Source organism: Macaca fascicularis, chromosome 13, assembly GCF_037993035.2.
Source record: "Macaca fascicularis isolate 582-1 chromosome 13, T2T-MFA8v1.1".
NCBI lineage: Eukaryota > Metazoa > Chordata > Mammalia > Primates > Cercopithecidae > Macaca > Macaca fascicularis.
The window spans coordinates 114492715-114512839 of record NC_088387.1 but is presented as its reverse complement, the minus strand read 5'-3'; positions in this window follow the sequence as shown (position 1 = coordinate 114512839).

Below are 20125 nucleotides of genomic sequence, written 5' to 3'. Positions count from 1 at the left end.
AATTCCAGAATATGCACGGTGCTCAAGCTCTTTGCAGGCTCATCCCTTCAGTTACTACAGGACCCTCAAGGGACCGTCACATTCCTTGTGCAGTGTGGGTAGATGAGGTCAGTAGCTCTTCCAGTCATGGCAGACTAAAGAAGTTTGTGCAGATGAACATTGACCCAAAGCCGTGTTGCATTGGGTTTTGTTTCACAGTGGTGAACTTGAGTTGAATGGCCTTCTGTGCTTCTCCCTTCTGATGCACGTCGGGCTGGCTCTATCAATTAGGTTGGTACAAAAGCAATTGCGGCTTTCACCACTACTTTTAATGGCAAAAACTCCAATGACCTTTGCACCAACCTAACATACACAAAGGCAAGTTGCCAGTGGAATTGAGCTACCTCCAGTTGGAGTCAGAGAATCTCAGTGTTCAGAGTGCCCTTGGAGAGTGTGCGCTTCTACCCGCCCTCCTTGTTCCGATTGCCAGACCGAAGGCCAGAAGGTGAGGGAGCTCGCCAAGGGCATTTGGATGGGAGGCTGCAAGGATGGCGGTGGGTCGGCAGCTCAGTGTCGTTTCCCTGCAACGTCCGCCTCCTCGCACACAGACTGTGCCAAACGGCCAGGAGTGAGAAGCTCGGCTGTCTCCGTGAACAAGTAGGTGACATAGTGCCCAGAGCACACGGCGGGCGAGAGGGAGGCGATCCCCACGCCCCACCCAAAGGAAGCCGCTGCAGCCGGCCGTGGCTACGTGAAGACATCGGCCCGGGGTTGGCAGAGCTTACTTTTTTTTTTTTTTTATGTGAAAGCTCCTGGTTATTAAATGTTGTCTCAAATGAAAAATGATTGTGTGGGATAAACAAACATGTTTATAGGTCTGATGGGGGCCATGGGCCACCAGTTTGAAAACGCCACCGTTTCAAGTGAAGTTATGCCCCACACTGACTTTTCTCATTTTTTTTCTCCGTTCACTTAGTTTGAAGCCATCCCTTTTCCAGCCCTCCTGCCTAGAGCAACATCTGCTCTTATCTCTATGACCTACTTTTGTTAGCACCATTCTTTTTGCCTGTTATGTAGACTGTTTCTTCCATATCTGGTCTGACTGAACTCTCTTTTGAGATCCAAGTCACACCGCCACCGTGCAGCCTTACTTGGCAGCCTAAACTGGTTAGGGACCCTGGCATTCTCGGCAAACACCACTTCTGGTGCTCAGCAAGCAATCTATGGCAGGGGTGGGTCTACACAGCAGATGAGAGTCACCTGGAGAAATCTAAGAGACCCTGAAGTTCCAGTCTTACCTCCAGCAGTTTGGGTTTAATTGGCCTTAGGTGGGATGTGGAGTTTTGTTTGTTTGTTTTCTTTAGTTAGTTTTTTTTTTTTTTTCCTCCCAAAGAAATTTTATTTTGCTAGAGTTGAAAAATATTGAGATGTATAATGATGAGTTACTCATGGACATATCTTGATTAATCAGGTAGATCATAATTACCAAAAAAATCCCCACAAAGAGCAGGGAGGAAGTTTTATATTTATGTTTTTCCCATGAAGAAAGTGATCCAGTGTTTTACCTATAATAGATGTTCCATTCATGCACATACCAGCTGGCAGTTTATATTCCACACATGGCCAATGAGCATGTATTTTGCCTGAGTTGTTTATACTCTGTAACTTCCTATGTTAAGGATTCTTGGGTTTCGACGTTGCAAAGCGTAGTCCATTCATGAAATGGTCCAGGACAAGGAACTAGGATCATTATATCCAAAGCTGTTGCTTCTTTTCTTCTTTCTGTATTCTGGTCTTAGCTGATGACCCTGGTCACAACAGCCTGAAATAAACACTATTGGAAGAAGAAAGGGCTGTGTATTCTGTGGGGGCAATGGGACAGGAGAAGAGTCATGTTCTCTACTGAATCCTTAGAATGTTGGTTATTGAGTCTTTAGAGTGTTGTCCCCCTTTTTGAGCCAGTAATTTTGGTCCCAAGAATGAATACTAACAGCAGATATAAAATACCAAATTAACTCTGGGTGTGCATAAATATTTATTGCAATGTTACCTGTGATAACTAAAATTAAATACCCCAAACGTCCAAATCTGCATGGTAAAATATTATGTATGTAGCCATTAAAAACATTTTAAAAATTCTCACTGGACTAGTATGCAGGTTGAATTGATTTTATAATGTATTTATGTGTCTATTCAATCAAACACATATGTATTGAAATCTACCATGTACAAGGCACAAAGCTATGGTACTCATAATCTAGATGGCATATTTCTAAATGTAGTAAAATGTTGCTGCTTTTATGAAAACATCTCAAGTTTTTTCATCATATTTTCTGAGTGGATTTGAGGAAAGCCATTGAATGTCTATGTGCATTTTCTTATTTTCTATTTACTTTTAATAATTTCACAGTAGCTAAAATAGCTTTTATTTTCTTTTAGGTTTCTTTCTTTAGGCTTATTTTCTGGGTAAGTTCCTCTGCAAGAAATATTTTGGTTTCCTGGATTGTAAAAAGTTATATTTACTAATTCTATTTAATGTTTTTGTTGATAGCTTGGACAGCTTAGAGATGAGAAAAAAAAGGTAGGAAACAACTATCACCACCAGGTTTCCATCTTGAGCAACTGGCTAAATGGTGAAGACGTTTAAAGAGACGGGAAAGCCTGTAGGTAAGCAGGATAGGGGATGAGAGTGTGGTGTCGTGGGTTCTACCTGAGACATTTAACGTTTGAGATTTCTATGAGACACCCAAGCTGAAATATAAAGGAGGCAGCTGACTTTGTAAGTACAAAGGCAAGAACTGTTAATTGGAATCTCCAGTCTAGATCTGGTGTTTAAAACTCAAGTCATATGTGAGATCACACCTGTAAAGCATGGGACAGAAGCTATTAGAGGAGAAAAGTACTTAAGAAAGAGCTCTGAAGTGTTCCAATGTTTAGTATTTATGAAGAATGGAAGAAAATACAACATTTCATATGTATGTTTGTATACATATACATATGTGTTTATATATGTTTATATATTTCTCTCTCTCGTTTTATACATTGTTCTTTTAGAGTACCTGACCCATTATTTTGTGTGTTTTCTCTGTTTATGTGTCTGTGTCTGCACTAGAATGTAACTCAGTGGCAAGCATCTTTCTCACTCACCTCTGTATCCACATTGTTATTTGGTTGGACGCCAAGTAACAGATGGACAAATAAGTGACTCAGTGAATGAAAGACAGGAAGATGCCATATAAAATACTGGCAAGTATGATCCAGGAACATATACAGACATTGTATCCTTTGACATAGAAGTTCTTATCCTCTTATCCCAGTAATACAGTTATCATTCAACATTAGAATGACTTTCGGGGCATATTATAATCGTATTACAGATGAAGTGATAAAAGCAATATGACCATCGTGGTGGAAGAAAAAACATTTGAAAAAATGTACTTGTTTAAAGGACCATTGATAGCAATCTAGGAATACAAGTCTGATAAAATGTAACTACTCAAAATACAAAGAAAATATTACATGTAATGGCAAAATTTTAGAAGCATTTGTGTTTAAATTAGGAGCCAGAGAGATGTACCTGGTACCATAATTTTCATTCAGTAATCTTATCCAATGCAATAAAACAAGAAAAAATAAAACTACTGGAAGAGACAGTAGAATAATAATTTATAGGTAATTTTTTTATGTGGAAAACTCAAGACGATGAACAAACTATTAGAACTCAAAAAGATAGTTTAGTAAGTATATGGATTATAATCATATCTAAAACCCAGTAGTGCTTTTAATTCATAATTCATAATTAATTAGCTGATGAACTTGGTCACAATTCATAACTAATTAGAATGTATAATAAAGTAAAAGTATCTCTTACAATATCAATTGATATTCATGAAAAATAAATGTAAGAAAAATGTGTATTGACTTTATGAAAAAAATACAAAATGCTATTGAAAAAGACAAAAGATCTGAATAAACAGTGAGATACCAAGTGTCAAGAAAATGTCAATTCTTTTCAAAATTGGCTATAAACTCAATAGCATTCCAATAATCATCACAAGAGTCTTCATGGAATTAAAAAAAATATGTAACCGAATCTAAAATTCACAGATGAAATTGAAGGTACAGATAAGCAAAAAACAACAACAACAACAAAAAATCAGGAATTAAAAAAGCAAGGCCATAAATTATTCAATAAAAGATTCCTCAAGAATTTTTAATAAAACTAATGTAACATAAATAGTATTGTGTTGATGAAGAGATAGACAAATAGATTAGCAAAACTAAACAGAGGTTTTGGAAACTAACCAAAAGCAAAGGTGAGAACTTGGTGTGTTTTGGAGATCCAGGGAAAGGATATATTATTCAATAAATGGCTTTGGAAAATTGGCTTTCCTTTTGGCTAAAAAGATGAAAATTAGACTCTCAAATTTATATGCATACATCTTCCACACATATATATTCCAAATGGATTAAATATGTAAACATGAAGACAAAATATTTATTGTGTTAGAAGAAAACAGAGGAGACTACATTTATCACCCCTGAGTTTAAAAAAATAGAAGTCTTGAACAAGAAATAAAATGCACAACTCATTAAGGAAATGATTAATCAATCAGACTACTAAACATTAATTATGTCTATATAATAAAAGGAACCACAAGTTATACAATAAGCCAAAGCATGGAAGAAGTTATCTGCAGAACCCCTAACAGCCAAAAGATCAATAAACATGTAATTGTACAAATGCCTATACATCAATAAGAAAAAGAAACTAATAAAAATGACCAAAGACATGAATCTGTGTAGGAAATTAATTTTAAATTAAGATACACAATAATGCTCAGTCTTATTTGTAATCAGAAAAAATTCAAATTAAAGCAAGAAGACAATGTCAATTTTAGAACCATTAGACTGGCCATTATTTAAATATGTGAAAATATGAAACACTGGTAAAGATATGAGGGAGAAGAAAACTCACAGACACTGATGAAAGTACAAATTTGTAAAACCGCTATCAAGTAATTCAATCACTTGATCCAGTCATTCAATTTTAAATTTACACCTTAGGGAAAAACTCCCATCTATGTGGGCCAGGAATCATGTACAAGGATACTCATTGAATCACTGTTGATTCAACTATCTAAATGCCCCTTAATAATGGAATTCATATGTATATTGTTTTATTATCTTTGTCATATTACTCTACACACCTAAAAGGAATGAAATGAAGTAACATTGATAGGTCTTGAAAACACAGCTTATGGAACAAGCAAGTAGCAGGGCGTTGCATAGAGTACGATTCCATGTATGCAAAATCTAAAACTAAGCAAAGAATTCCTCTTATTTATGATGACCAAAAGGGTGTGGCAAAGTGTGAAAGCATGAACTGGAGAGATAGACATCAAATTTTCAGTAGACATTGCATCTGGGGAAGGAGGAAGGTGAATGGGGAATTGTGTGAAATACAACTTTATCTGTAAAATTCTATTTCTAATTAAAGTAATCTGAGCTAAAATTAGCATTATTATTTTGGTGTTGCATATGTGACATTTTGTTATGTATTCTCTATAATTTATTTTAAACACAGAGAAAGAAGGGGGGGCAGAGCGAGGGCTGTAGTACAGGCTCAGTTCAAATACACAGGGACTGAGGACGCAGCTCAGCTGTGGCTGAGACCCACTGTGCTTATTCAACAAAGCAAGGCAGCTGTCCAGCTGAGTGGACTTGAGAAACTGAGCTGTGTCCTGGGGCAGCAGTCCCCAACCTTTTTGGCACCAGGGATTGGTTTCGTGAAAGACAATTTTCCCACGGACCTGGCAGTCAGTGTGACAGTGGGGTGGGGGCATTCAAATGCATTACATTTATTGTGCACTTTATTTCTAGGATTATTATATTATAATACAAAATAATTATACAACTCACCATCATGTAGAATCAATGGGAGTCCTGAGCTTGTTTTCCTGCAACTAGACGGTCCCACTGGGAGGTGATGGGAGACGGTGACAGATCATCAGGCATTAGATGCTCAGCAAAAGTGCGCAACCTAGATCCCTTATATGCGCAGTTCACTGTTGGGTTTGCACTGCTATGGGAATCTAATGCTGTCGATGATCTTCAGGAGGCAGCGCTCAAGTGGTGATGCGAAAGATGGGGAGTGGCTGTAAATACAGATGGAAGCTTCGCTCTCCTGCTGCTCACCTGCTGTGAAGCCCGGTTCCTAGCAGGCCATGGACTGCTACCAATCCACCGCTACCAATCCATGGCCCAGGGGTTGGGGACCCCTGTCCTAAGGGACAGGTGGGCTTGTATATGCCCACTGGTTGGGAGAAAGGTCCCTACAAAAGGCTCTTCTGAGATGTATTTGATGCTGGCCATGCAGTGGAACCAAATGACCTGCCCTAGGATGGGTATTGACCGCCTAGTTCAACAGCTGAGTGGAGGAGATTCTGCAGAAATAGGACACCAGTGATTCTATCTTATAACAAAACAAACAGCTTCTCTATTTCTAAGGATGATTACTATAAGTTTCATTCCACATTTCTAACACAGAAAAAAAAATCCTTTGGAAATTCTTACCAGAAATATTTGAGAGGGGCCATCAGGAAGCTGTCTGCATGACTTTAAGGGTTCTGAGTTGATAACCCAATTCTTAGTATTTATTGATACTTGGGTTGGTGCCATACCTCCCAAGCAATAAGTATTCTTGATTAGCTCTGAGCCACAGCAGATGGCGAGTAGTTTAGAAATCTGATTTGTCTCTAACGCTCTGTTTTAGGGTAGTGTGGTAGATTGCATTGTCTGGCTTTGACAGGTCAAGTGTGACGTTCAGGTTTGATACAGAGCTTGTCACTGAGAGGCAGGATCTCTGGGTGGCAATCATTCATGTGTGTAGAGGGGGAGAAACTGGGTTGTTCTTGCCCCTCACACTGTCCTTTTGCTTAATCTGACTTTCCAAAGACTTTGAACAGCACATTTCAAATTAGAAAATGGGATAGTTTTGTAATTTATTGAAATGTTTAAAAATCTGTTTGTTCCTGGAGAATTTATCCTGTAGCCTCCATGTCTAGTAATATTTGAAATATCCAGGTGGATTAAGTTGTGCCCACAAAACAAAGTAAGTGAACACTGATATGTCCTTGGCTTTCAGTAAAAGATATTAGTACCTGCAGTGCTAGTGTCGAAGACATTGTTCACTGTGAGATTTCATCTTCTCTCCATACAGATATATGTTTGATTTTTTTTTTTCAAATTCAAATGCCAGAAAATGTGTTGTTTTTCCTGAAGAACTTTTTTTTGCTTCTCTTTCATGGTTCTGTGCAAAACATAGGATTGATCTCTAGAGTCAGGGTGCATAATTTGGAATTGCCAACATCAACTTTTATGTGTTGCATGTTCTTAAACAAATTACTTAACTCCTTCTGCCTCAGTTTCCTCATTTGTATAATGGCATTGCTAACAGTCTCTTTTTGTACAGAGTATTGTTAAGGATCGAATGAGTTAAGACACGAGAAATGATTAGAATAGAACCTAGCTTAGAGTGTCCATTCAATAAATAGCCAGCACTATTAGACAGAAACTGATTAATGTAATGAACATATAACCTGTTTTTGGATTGGTGACTGCGTGGGCTCCATGGCCTGAGTGTTTATGTGCTGGCCTCCCCAGCCACCTTGTACTTTCCAAGGCATTGCTTAGAAGATTTTACTTTTAGTTTTCCATTAAAAAATTAATTTTAGTTCCCTTAAGTTTTCTGAACATAAAGGATTAGAACAGAGTGTGTACTTGTGTGTGTGTGTGTGTGTGTGTGTGTATGTTCCTATGTGCTGGAATTGCCCAGAAACAAAGCGTGGGTAAACAACACAGCCATTTCCCAACACTTGATGCAAATGCACAAGGAAATCCCACTGAGGATAGCCCCCAGAACACTTCCCGGGACGCGGACCCCAGCTGCCCAAAAGCGGGGTCTTGTAGGCCCATAGCAACCTTGTTTTTGGTGAAAAATGCATGTTAAGAGTTAAAAAATCAAAAACAACAACTGTAGATTAAGCAAGACGGTGAGGGGCATGAGTGAAGAGTTGAGGATGGAAAGAAGTCACTGTCTCTGAAATACTACATAAAAACTGATCACAGTGAAATTCTCATGGATAGATCGCAGGGTTAGGCTGTGATAATATCAGGGGGAAATGCATTTGGTGAAAACCTGGAGCCTAAAATTAACCTAAATCTTTCCTAGAATTTAGACCTTCACCCATCACAACTTTCTAAGCCCCAGTTCTCTAAAATACTAACACCAGGGCTCCCTCTCCAAAGGTGACTAGGATTTAAAGGAGGCCATAGATGTGATTCCTAAACTCGGAAAAGCATTCACATAGAGGAGGTATCATCATTAGGATCATTCATGTTTCTATTACCAATTTCTTTATTGCGGTTGTTTTCCAGAGAGTGGTATCTTCTCAGCTGAGGACAAACTGAGCCTGTAACTTCTCCCCAGAATGCAGGTAGAGCCTTCTCCGTGCTCTCGGGCCAGAGAAATAAAGGAGAGGGAGAAAAGAACACTCAGGGAAGGAAATTGTGCAGTGGGAAGCTCTGCAATTGTCCCTGCCTGTGTTCGCTAGCAGCCAGCCTGGCTTAGGGTCATTAGCTTAATGAGCTATTGTATTTTTTCTCTTTCTCTCTAAAAAGTCTGCTGAAACATCCTCCCAGGAGCCAAATGAGGAGGCGAAGAAATAAACAGCAGCTGATAGCTGAGGGAGCTTAGCCAGAGAGCCCGTCAACTCAGGATGTCTGTCCCCAAGTGTGTGGGTGTGTGTGTGTATGTGTATGTGTGTGTGTGTGTGTGTGTGTGCACAGGAGTGGGGTGATTTAGAGGCGGATGGACAGAGAGAGAGACCTGTAGAAGAAGAGGTTCTCACACTGCAAGTGGGAGCAGCCTTCCAGAAGTTCTAGGGGCCTGCCCTAGAGGTGGCTCTGGCTTTCAAGGAAGTAAAGCGGGAGCACAGCTAAAGTGAGGATGTGAGGTGATTTCCCTACCACGGTGATCAAGAAAGCATGGCACATTCACCCATGGATGAGTCTTATCTTTAGATATGACGTTGGCCATTACAATGTTGGCTTATTTAGTTTAAAATGAGAAATAAGTTACTTGACACATGCAATGGTAGGTTTCTAGGGCTTCTTGAAAGAATATATGAGCTACTCAGTGGCCTACTGTATTATTTCGTTTTCATACTGCTATAAAGAACTGCCCAAGGCTGGGTAATTTATAAAGGAAAGAGATTTAATTGACTCACAGTTCTGCATGTCTGGAGAGACCTGAGGAAACTTACAATCATGGCAGAAGGCAAAGGGGGAGCAAGGCAACTTCTTCACAAGGTGGCAGGAAGGAGAAGTGCTGAGAGGGGAAATTGAGCCTTAAAAACCCATGGGATGCCATGAGAACTCACTCACTATCAGGAGAACAACATGGGAGAAACGGACCCCGTGATTCAATTACCTCCGCCTGGTCTCTCCTTTGATACATGGAGATTATGGGGATTATAATTTCAGATGAGATTTGGGTGGAGACACAAAACTATATCAACTATGGAGGCAACGGGGCCAGAAGGAATCCAGAAGGACAGAGCTTGGCCCTCACCAGGGGCCAATCCCAATCCTATCACAGACATCGACTCTGTATCCCCATCCAAGACCAAGCCACAACATTTGGGGAGTTTCTATTCCAGTTGTCTTCATAATGCTTCTTTACACGATGTTAATAGCAGAGCCTCACTGTAGGAGATTTGAAAATTGAGAAAAATGTGAAAAGGATGGAAACTACATTTAATCTTACAATCCTAAAAGATTATTAACATCTTGATATGTTTATCTTGGATGCACATTCTCATAGACTTTGCAGTTTGCATTTCCCCCCCACAGGATATTTTAGCAATAAATTTCCACCAAATTATTTAAAATGAAGTTTAAATAATCTGCTCTGCTACAAATGTACCATAACACGTTTAATCATTGCTCTATTGTTGAACATGGATGGTCTCCATTATTTTATCATACACATCATGGAGTGAATCTCTTTGCATCCTAGAATATACATCTTTGCCAATAATGCTAACTATTTCTTTGTCATTGATTACTAGAGGTGGGATTATGGGGTTAAAGAATGTACATTCTCAAAATATGCGCACAAACACATGCACACACACTACACCTGCTTTCTGGAAAAGCCGTACCATTTTTATCCCCTTCTGAAGTGTATGAAAGCACCAGTCTTTCAGCCTGCCTTTCCAATTATGAATATTATAACTTAAGCATAATGTTTTCATTTTTAAAGGCACAAAATGACATTTCACTGTTTGAATGGGAACCTGTATTTCTCAGGAACAGGCCTTTGAGCTGGATGATGAACCAGGATCAACTAGTGAAAAGGGGTCTCCAGGGAGAAGCCCCAGAGAGTGCCTGGGGAACTTCTGTGCCTGTGCCCCCCAGGCCCCACCAGGATTGTGCCAGGCAAGAGCAGCCACTCCAGGGGCAGCCACAGGAAGAAGCCTCCTGAGGTCTTCAAGAACCCTGGGCAAGGGGAAGTCTTGTGGCTTTAGAGGGAAAGTGAGAGATGGTTCCTGATCAGGAAAAGCTTCAGAGCCTGTGGAGCCTGGGAAGAAAAGCACTTGCTGGTTTGGCCAGGAGCGCTGACCCTGGGTTGAGCACTCTCTCCCCTACCTCGGAGTGGCTCCCCTCTTGCTCATCCTGACCCAAAGGCAGGAGAGGAGGCTTGATTTTGAGTTTCTCTTCTGCTTCGTGTGCCCCGCATGTGTCCATCGGGCTGGGGTTCTCCTCCCTGGGGCATCTTCTCTGAACTCTTATGTCTACAAAGCCACCTCCTCTTGGAGCTCCCGAAGCACAGGCTTCTTGCCTCGACCTGTCACATGGCTGTGATTTTCGGCTCACTGCATCTCTTTCAAATATCACTAAATGCCTCGAGGGGCAAACATGTCTTACTTTTCACTTTTCCCTAGCACAGTGTCTGGCACATAGTATGTGATGAATAAATGAACACAGCTAGGATCTTCTGCATCCCACCCAGATGGGACATTTCACCACAGTGTGGCCTGCTCACCACCTTCAGCACAAGGTTGCCTGTGGCTCAGAAGCAAGTGCTCTGGATGCAGGCGGTGCAGGGCAGCTTGTTTCCCTAGGCAACCTGCTTTCTCTTTCAGAAAGCATTTCTCATTTGCAGTTCTGGGGCCTGCAACTTTTGCCATATGTCGGTTGTCGCTGCCTTCATGATCCCAGCCATATTAATGTTATAATTAGAGCCAGTATTTATACAGACTTTCTTCTGAGCAGCTCCTCGCGCTTTGCAGGAATGATTTACTTTCTCTTCTCTGCATTGCTGGTTCAGGGATATTATTACATTTTAGATTTAGGGACAGATTGAGAGAGAGAAACATGCCAGAGACAGAAAAGCGAGAGGAGTAGATACCCACCAAGAAGTCACCCTCTGGCTCCATGAGGCCAGCGCCGCTCTTGCCTGTGGACGGCTGATTCCAGGGTGAAATTCTCAGCCCACAGTTGTCACTGTGATTTCTGGGCATGTTTTGTTTTGTTTTGTTTTTGAGACAGAGACTTACTGTGCTGCCCAGGCTGGAGTGCAGTGGCATGATCTTGGCTCACTGCAACCTCCACCTCCTGAGCTCAAGTGATTCTCCTGCCTCAGCCTCCCGACTAGCTGGGATTACAGGCACGCGCCACCATGCCCACATAATTTTGCTGTGCCCGGCCGCAGGCATGATTGTTTACACTACACTCATTGATTTCTACTGGGATATCTTCTTGAACCTCTACTTTTTCTTGATTGTGTTATTGAACAATATTAACAGAAAGATCTGAAAGATATTAATATGTTGTAGTTTGGTGAGTTTGGGCTAAATTATCAATAGTGAACAATCCCCAATCACCATGCCTTTGTGACTTATAGCAACCAAGGCTCATTCCTTGTTCTAGTTGCAGGTTGAGTCAAGGTCAGCCATGTTGCCAGCTCTGTTCCTGGTCACTCCTCCCAACCCCTGGAATGAAGGAGCAGCCCCTGTCTGCTCTGCTCATCTGGCAGAGGGAAAGGGCACCTGCTGGGGAAGGGGGCACAGTTCCTTCAGTCTGTGGGTGGGCATGCATGTGGGAGTGTGCAGGCCACACAGTCATGGGTAGGAGCATATTATTTTACATGGCAGACACACCTAGCAGGGAGCTGGACGGCCACTGCTCTTCTACCCTGTGCTGGCTGCTGCCTCTCCGTTCCTGTGAATTGTCTCATGCTTTGTTTCCAATTCTGCATTTGCTCTCTTTCCCACCTTGACTTCTTGTTTTAATCTGGTTCTGGAGCCCCGTATGCGCTCTTTCTCTCTCTCTCTCTCTGTCTCTCTCTGTCTCTCTCTGTCTCTCTGTCTCTCTGTCTCTCTCTCTCTCTCTCTCTCTCTCACACACACACACACACACACACACACACACACACACACACACACAGTCATACTGAGCCTCCTCCCACTGAATCCAGGCCTTGCATTAGCTCTTTGCATACTTTGGAGATTCTTTCTTTAACAGCTTTCTACACTGCTCCTGCGAAAGTAAACCACCCCACTTTTTTATCTTGCAACTAATCCAAATAATCACTTTTTAAGAAAAACTCAGTATCCTTTTTCTAATCGTATGAAATTAAAAGCAACAGAAATGCCCTTTGGCGAATCTGCTTTCTGTGAATAGCTCACCACGGAGACCGCGCTGTGTCAATGCCTCGGGATGGATGCACTTGTTGGTGCCTGACTTTCCTCGAAGCCCGCTCACCCCTACCTTGATCCCAGCGCAGCTTTCCAATCTTCATCACCAACAAGAAAGCATTTCTAACTGCTCCTATAGGCAGGCTTCTGCTCTGGAAACAAAGAGTCAATCAGGCACTAAATTCTCAGATTGATGTGGCAGCTGGAATTAGTAGCTGAGAGTCAAATAAGTTATGCAGGGACTCTTGTGTTGGCTCAAACCTGGGCCCTAGGGGCCTGAGTGTCTTCAACTGTCAAATTAGGTGACCTCAAGACACCTTTGAGCACTGGGGTTCTTCTCAAGACTATAACATGTAGAAAAGTGGAAGTAACCCACTATTCTTACAGGTTGTAGCATAAATCAGTTGAAAGTATGGACTTGCATGGTGGCTCACACCTGTAATCCCAGCACTTTGGTAGGCTGAGGCAGTTGGATCACGAGGTCAGGAGTTTGAGATCAGCCTGACCAACATGGTGAAATCCTGTGTCTACTAAAAATACAAAAAAATTAACTGAGTGTAGTGGCACGTGCTGGTAATTCCAGCTACTCGGGAGGCTGAGGCAGGAGAATCGCTTGAACCTGGGAGGCAGAGGTTGTAGTGAGCCAAGATCACACCCAGGCATTCCAGCCCAGTGACAGAGTGAGACTCGATCCAAAGAAAAAAAAAAAAGAGAGATGGTTACTACCAAGGAGCTAACATGTAAAACACTCAGCCAGTAAAGACATCACAATGATATTCACAGTGAACAATCAAATAACAAAGCCACAGATTCCTTCTATTTTTTGGCTTTGCTCTTTTGACTCTGTGGCTTTTGTCCTCATAGTCACAAGATGGCTGCCACAGCACCAGGCACTGAAGGTGGAAGAAGAATTTAAAACCCTTCTTCTTCCAAGGCTTTGCATTCTACTTAGAGAAGGAGCCTTTCTCAGCAGATGTCCACTCATCTCTCAGAGGACACAGTTGTCCTATGTGGCTCTTGCTAGCTCAAAACTACGAATGAAAATCAAGCATCAGATATGTGCCTTTCCTTTTTTTCCTTTTTCTTTTTTTTTGAGACAGGGTCTTTCTCTGTCACTCAGGCCAGAGTGCAGTTGTGCAATCACAGCTCACAGCAGCTTTGGGCTCAAGAGATCCTCCTGCCTCAGCCTCCTGGGCAGCTGAGACTACAGGTATGTGCCACCAATTCTGGCTATTTAAAAAAATTTTTTTTTGTAGAGACAGGTCTCACCATATTGTCCAGTCTAGTCTCAAACTCCTGGGCTGAAGCGATCTTTCCTCCTTGGCCTCCCTAAGTGCTGGGATTACAGGCATGAGCTACTATGCCTGCTGCTTTTCTGACTTTATAAAAGAAGAAAGCAAGGGTAAAGAAGAACAGGAATGAGTGCTTGAGTGAGTCACCCTATGGTAATCTGCTACAAATATTTGTCTCAAGTTTTCATCTGAAATTCTTCAGTTAGGCAGCATGGTATCGTGCAAAGACCCTGAGGTCTGTCATCAGACAGAGCTGTTACGACCATGCCTGTTACTTTAGTTATTATCTTTGAAACCTTGGGCAAGGTCTTAGAGTCTTTGGGCTTCAAGTTTCCTTATCTCGGAAAAAGGATAATAATACCAGTCTCTGTTTCTTGTGATAATTAAACGAGATAACAGATAATAAGCTTATGACAATGCTTGCATTTAGCATGAATTCATAAAAATTAGTAACTCTGAGTTACGTTTTGTTCCTAAGTAGGATGTGTCAATATCACACACACGTGTGCATGCATCACACAGAAAATCAGTTACATTTGAGCAAAACTCAAGGTCCAAATGATCAAATTCCTCCTCTGAGGACCACATGCTATGTTCTGGATTTTTACATATTCTCTTGATCCTGACCCCTGTGTGATGTGCAGACCTCAAGGACCACGTGGAATGTCCCAGTGGCTGTGGTGACGAGGGCCTTGTGCATATAACGCAGGCGTGTTGATTTCAACGGGTGCGAAGTCTTTCAAAGCAGACCAAGAGCTGGGTCAACAGCTCTTTCAAAGGACATCCTGTGCCAGTAAACCCTTAGCCTGTCCTACCGTCGCTGGCCCCTGGACTGTTGTAATGGGTTCCTTGCTGACCTCCCCGCCTCAGTTGCCCTGGTCCTCCTTCTACAGATGAGAGTGAGCGGTTGATAATTAAATTAGGTCACAAAGTTCTTCTAGTGAAGACCACCCTACAATGGCTTCTTCTCTCAGTTAAAACTCACGGCCTCACCAGTACCATGAGCCCCTCCCGCAGCCTGCCATGCACCCTGCCCTGAGCCCTACCACGCCGCCTCCTGCCTGCTGTTCTGCAGACTTTCTTCCTGATCCTCAAACAAACCCAGCAAAGCCCTGCCCTAGACACTTGGTCTTGCTCTGCCCACCGCCTTGCTGTGCACATGGGCTCGTGTGCCCGTTGTTCAGGACTCTGCTCAATCCCCTCCTCAGAAATCTCTACCATACCTTCTCCCCACGTGACATCATACGTTTATCTGGTGGTCTGTGGGCTGCCCCCTTTGCTGAAATGTAAGTCCTAGATGGGTGGCCACTGTATCGCTTTTGTTCCCTTGTGTGGGACCAGCATTGAGAATCATGTCAGGCACACAGAGTACACCCAGGAAATCTTAAGTGAAGAAAAAGTAAATGAGTAAGTAAAGAGATGAATCCATCACTCCCAGAGTAGTTCCCAATTTCCACATGCATTTCATTCCTGCTGATTTAATTTCTTATGCGTGGTCCTGAAGAAGCCCAGGACTAACCCCTCTATCTGTGAAGCAGCACAATTCACAAGACGTTTCACATCAGCTGCCTCTGTGCATTCCCTCCATCGCCTCATCTACCTTGTCAGGCTGGCAAGGCGGGGAGATTCTGATACTCAGGACCTGGGCTGGGACCCAGGTGTTGCTTAAGCACACTCAAGTTTTAGTGCCTTCTTGCAGAAGAGGAAATGCTTTGGTTCTTTGTTTATAGATGATGGCTTTGCTCTCCATCCCATTCCTCCTTGAACAGTCTCACAGATTGGGCTCTCCTACATCTGTCTCAGCTCTCCCCCTCCACCTCTATTCATACAACCCAGCACATTTTAATAGCAATATCTGTGGCATTCGTTGTTGAAATGGAATATGAATAAGATTTGTGGCCCCATTTTTTTCTTTCTGTAATTATTGATCCCTATTTCCTGAGGGCGAGGGAAGAGAGAGATAATTTTCCCATCCATCGTTGAAGCATTTAGGTTCATCTTGGCAGCACCCAGGTCACATCAGGTCTCCTGGGTTTTTTCAGGTTATCACCTGCACTATGGTCTCCCCAATACCTTACTCCAAATCCGTGTTCCTCCCATTAAATATGGGTTGCTTCCTCCCTTATTTGTTTCATGTAAACTTCGTGAATCAGGGCTGCTTACCCCCAAACTGCATCTTTTTCAATCAGTCTAAAATGGTGATGTGGATATAACTGTTTGTATGTGCTATGGTGAGGCTGTCCAAAAGGTATTTAAATTTCTATCAGAAAATCATAGTGAAACTCTGGGTTTGGGAGCTGTAATAGCTGACAGAGCCTGGAAGAGACCAGGAAGGGCTTTGGCAGCACCTTGCCCCCAGCCCCCACCATGACCCACACTCCTGCAATTGCATAAAAACAATCTTGCATTTGTAAAGATTTGAGATAAGGTATGCCTCGGAACTAGTTTCCACTTCTGAGTACCCAGCCTCTTACTCTAGACTCGCTTTTGCGGGCCACTCTCTGAGTGAATAAAATGTACCAGGAGCATTGGAGACATTGGACATAATTAATCTTCACTACGATCCTATAAGGTAGGTATTGCCACCTCCATGTGCAGATGAAAATACTCACACAGGAGCTCATTTCCGCACCCAAGATCTCATATCTGCCAACTGCCCAGCTCAGATTTGAGCTCTAAGATTGCCAGAATCAAAGCCCATATCCTCACTATTGTCCAAGAAGGCCGTCTAATTCAGCCACGTGTCTCCCCTCCTGGAAAGATAAAGGCAATACTCAAAGGCTTAAAAGAGATTTTGCACAGTAAATGCTCTTAAACATTACAAAAGTGCTCAAAATTATCAGCTTTCTCTCCTTTTTTTTTTTTTTTTTTTTTTTTTGACGGAATCTGTCTTTGTTGCCTAGGCTGGAGTGCATGGCAAGATCTTGACTCACTGTAACCTCCACCTCCCGGGTTCAAGTGATTCTCCTATGGCCATGTGTTGTGAATAAAAGAATACACTACTTACTGGCAATTTTTTTTCATCAAGTCAAACTTTTTGCCCTTGAATCTCATTTATCTTATAAAGAAAATGATTCTCAGAAATTCATGTTTTGTTTCATCAGATCATGTGAAGGCAGTATGGGACTGCTCTATGTTGTCTAAGAGTTCTGCATTAATTGATGTATTTAAATCTCTATTTTATGATTCAAAGCAACATTAAGGGCATGCTAATAAACACAACTTCATTTAAATAGTGCATCTAATGTAGTATTTTTCTCTCTAACGATCCTATATTCTTCACTAATTCAGCTAGCAAATACCACCCCATCTGAAACCAGGTATATCTGGCAGATGGAATCAAAGTAGTAAACTCACTGTATCAATAGTGCAGGCAAGCTGGGGAATGTTAACCGCCTGAGTTATTTTTGGGCAGTTCAGCAGATTTCTTCTTTCCATAATAAGTGAATTTTCTCCACAGAATTTTAAATTTAACTGATTTTTCCTCAACAAAACAAAGTTACTCCAAAAAGAAATGTCTATTAACTCTTTACCATAAGTTACTTTTATGATCAAACTTTAAAAAGAGAAAAAGATCAAATTTTACTTTGGGGTTATATCTAATACTCTATAGTCTAGTATATTAATGCAATTATCTTAAAACTTTAAAAATTACCTAATCTCTATAGAAAATGGTTGAAAAGTGGCCAGACTATTGACCTCTAAATTAACAAATAATAGCAATGTCATGAAAAGGGAAAAAATCAATGTCAGTTTATTACCTCCTATTGTTTGAATGTATCCCTTCTAAAATTCATGTGTTGAAACTTAATGGCCAGTGTGATAGTAGTAAGAGGAGGAATCTTTAAGAGGTGATTAGGTCATGAGGGCTCCCCCTTGTGAATGGGAGGGATTAAGCCATTAGAAAAGAGGCTTCATGCTACGTGTGGCCCCATTTTTGCCCTTTCACTGCTCTGTGAGGACATAGCGTTTCTCCCTCCAAAGAATGCAGCAACAAGATACCATCTTGGAAGCAGAGAGCAGCCCCTAACAGACACTGACCCTGCCAGCACTTGATCTTGGACTCCCAGCATTCAGAACTATGAAACATAAATTTCTATTGTCTATAATCATCCAGTCTCACATATTTTGTTATAGCAGCAGGAATGGACTAAGACATCATCCAATTACCATTGTTAACAAAGGAGGAGAGGTGCTCTTGATGTGTGCTTTTTCAATAGGTTACTAAATGTTTATGCCTTGGAAGTGAAATAGTCAGCTTGACTTGGCTTTGTATGTGTGAAGCTGATGGAATGTGACCAGCAGCCTGAAAATGAGAAAACCTGATTTTTCCTGCATCTGTTACTCCCTAGCTCTATAATTTTGAGTGGAACCCTCAGTTTCTCATCTACAAAATGGGAATAGCAATACCTTCTTACATTTGTAGGAAGATTAAATGAGAACAGAGCTCCCCAAAACACAAATGTAATCAGTTTTATTTCCTCATTACATATGTCAATTCCCTTCTTATGTGTCTTATAATAAACGACCACATTTTATTTCTGGATGTGACCACAATCTTTCTCAGGACTTGTGCACTTGTTGACTGTTTCAGGAATGGTTTAGAGGACCGACTTTTTTCATGAAGTTTCCTCCCCAGACCTCAGTCACCACCGCCCGTATCATATGCAGCTAAGTAAGTGACTCTGCTCTGCCCAATACTATTGTGGGAATCTTGTTTCTGAGCATGGAGATTCTGAGTAAAGATTCTGAAGCAGCATGTTGTATGTAGAGTTAGAATGTATAAGCGGGATAAATTTACTTCAGTAAAATATCTACTATCAGTATAAAGTGTTGGCTAACTTTATTAAATTAGACGTGGGCATTCTGCCTAGAGAAAAATTTTCCCTACTATCACAAGCTAATCATCTATCAAGAGTAGGACCTTTCCCTACCCATCAAAAATGACTTGACTGTTTTCCTTTATGGGCAGATAGAAAAGTTACAAAAAAACCCTCACATAGGCTGAGGGCTTAACCTTTGGGCCCAGTGGTTCAAGCTTCTGCTTAGCTTGTCCCTTGTCAGGGTGACACACAAATGAATGAATAAGGGAAAAATATGTAAAAAGAATAACGAAGAAGCTTCAAAGAGCCCCTTCCTATGGGATTGTAGGACAGGACTCCTGCCATCAGATTCCAACCCTGCAGCACAAAGCAGCTTGAGACAGGCTCACTACCCAAAGTCCTTCCTTCTTTGCTGTTGGGAGGAAGCTAAGAGCCAGCTGGGAGCATGCCCAACTCTGGGGACACTTAGCTCCCTTTCTCCTCCCCTTGCCTTCTGACCCTGAATGCACAAAGGTGGAAGGAGGAAGCAGGAAAATTAGGCAGTTCCTAAGAGAAAGCACAAGCCTCTACCATGTTCTAGACTCCCCTCTTCTTGACATCAAGGAAATTTGATGCTAGAGGAGACACAAAGGGCTCCAATTTAGCTCTCCTTTGCCAAGGCTGCTCTCAACATGTGCCTTTACTCTCGCAGCACATCTGCCCCCCTGGCTATGTTCAGTGTTCTTTCCCCGCACTCCCAAAGTTCCATACACTTCCTCAAACACACAATTCAGCATACTATATTGTAATTACTTGTCTGATGCCCCTGCTAGGCCAGATGCTTCCTAAAAGGAGGGCATGCCTGTCTCATTACTATAGCAGGTGGGTATAGTATTGGTTTATCGGTTATTAACAAATCAATGAAGGAATGAATGTTATTGAGGTAAGTGTGAACTCTGATGGGACATGCAGATAGGAGTTGCTGTTCTGAATCATTTAGAACTCCCATCCAGTTCTAAAGTTCTGCAGTTCCCTGTCATGTAAAGTGAATAATATAATCCATGCTCTATAATTTTAGATAATTCAGATGCCTGACCTTAAGGACTTAGAAAGAGAATCTGTGATTTTTTTTGTCTGTTGCTATTTAGCAGCTATATTAAACTGATTTGACTTGCTGATTAGATGGTCATTTTTTTTTTTTCTGAGGCAATACAGGTTAATTGGCACAAACTGCAGGTGTCTCTGTATGCAAATGTAACACCAGGAACCATTGATTACATGGCAGCTC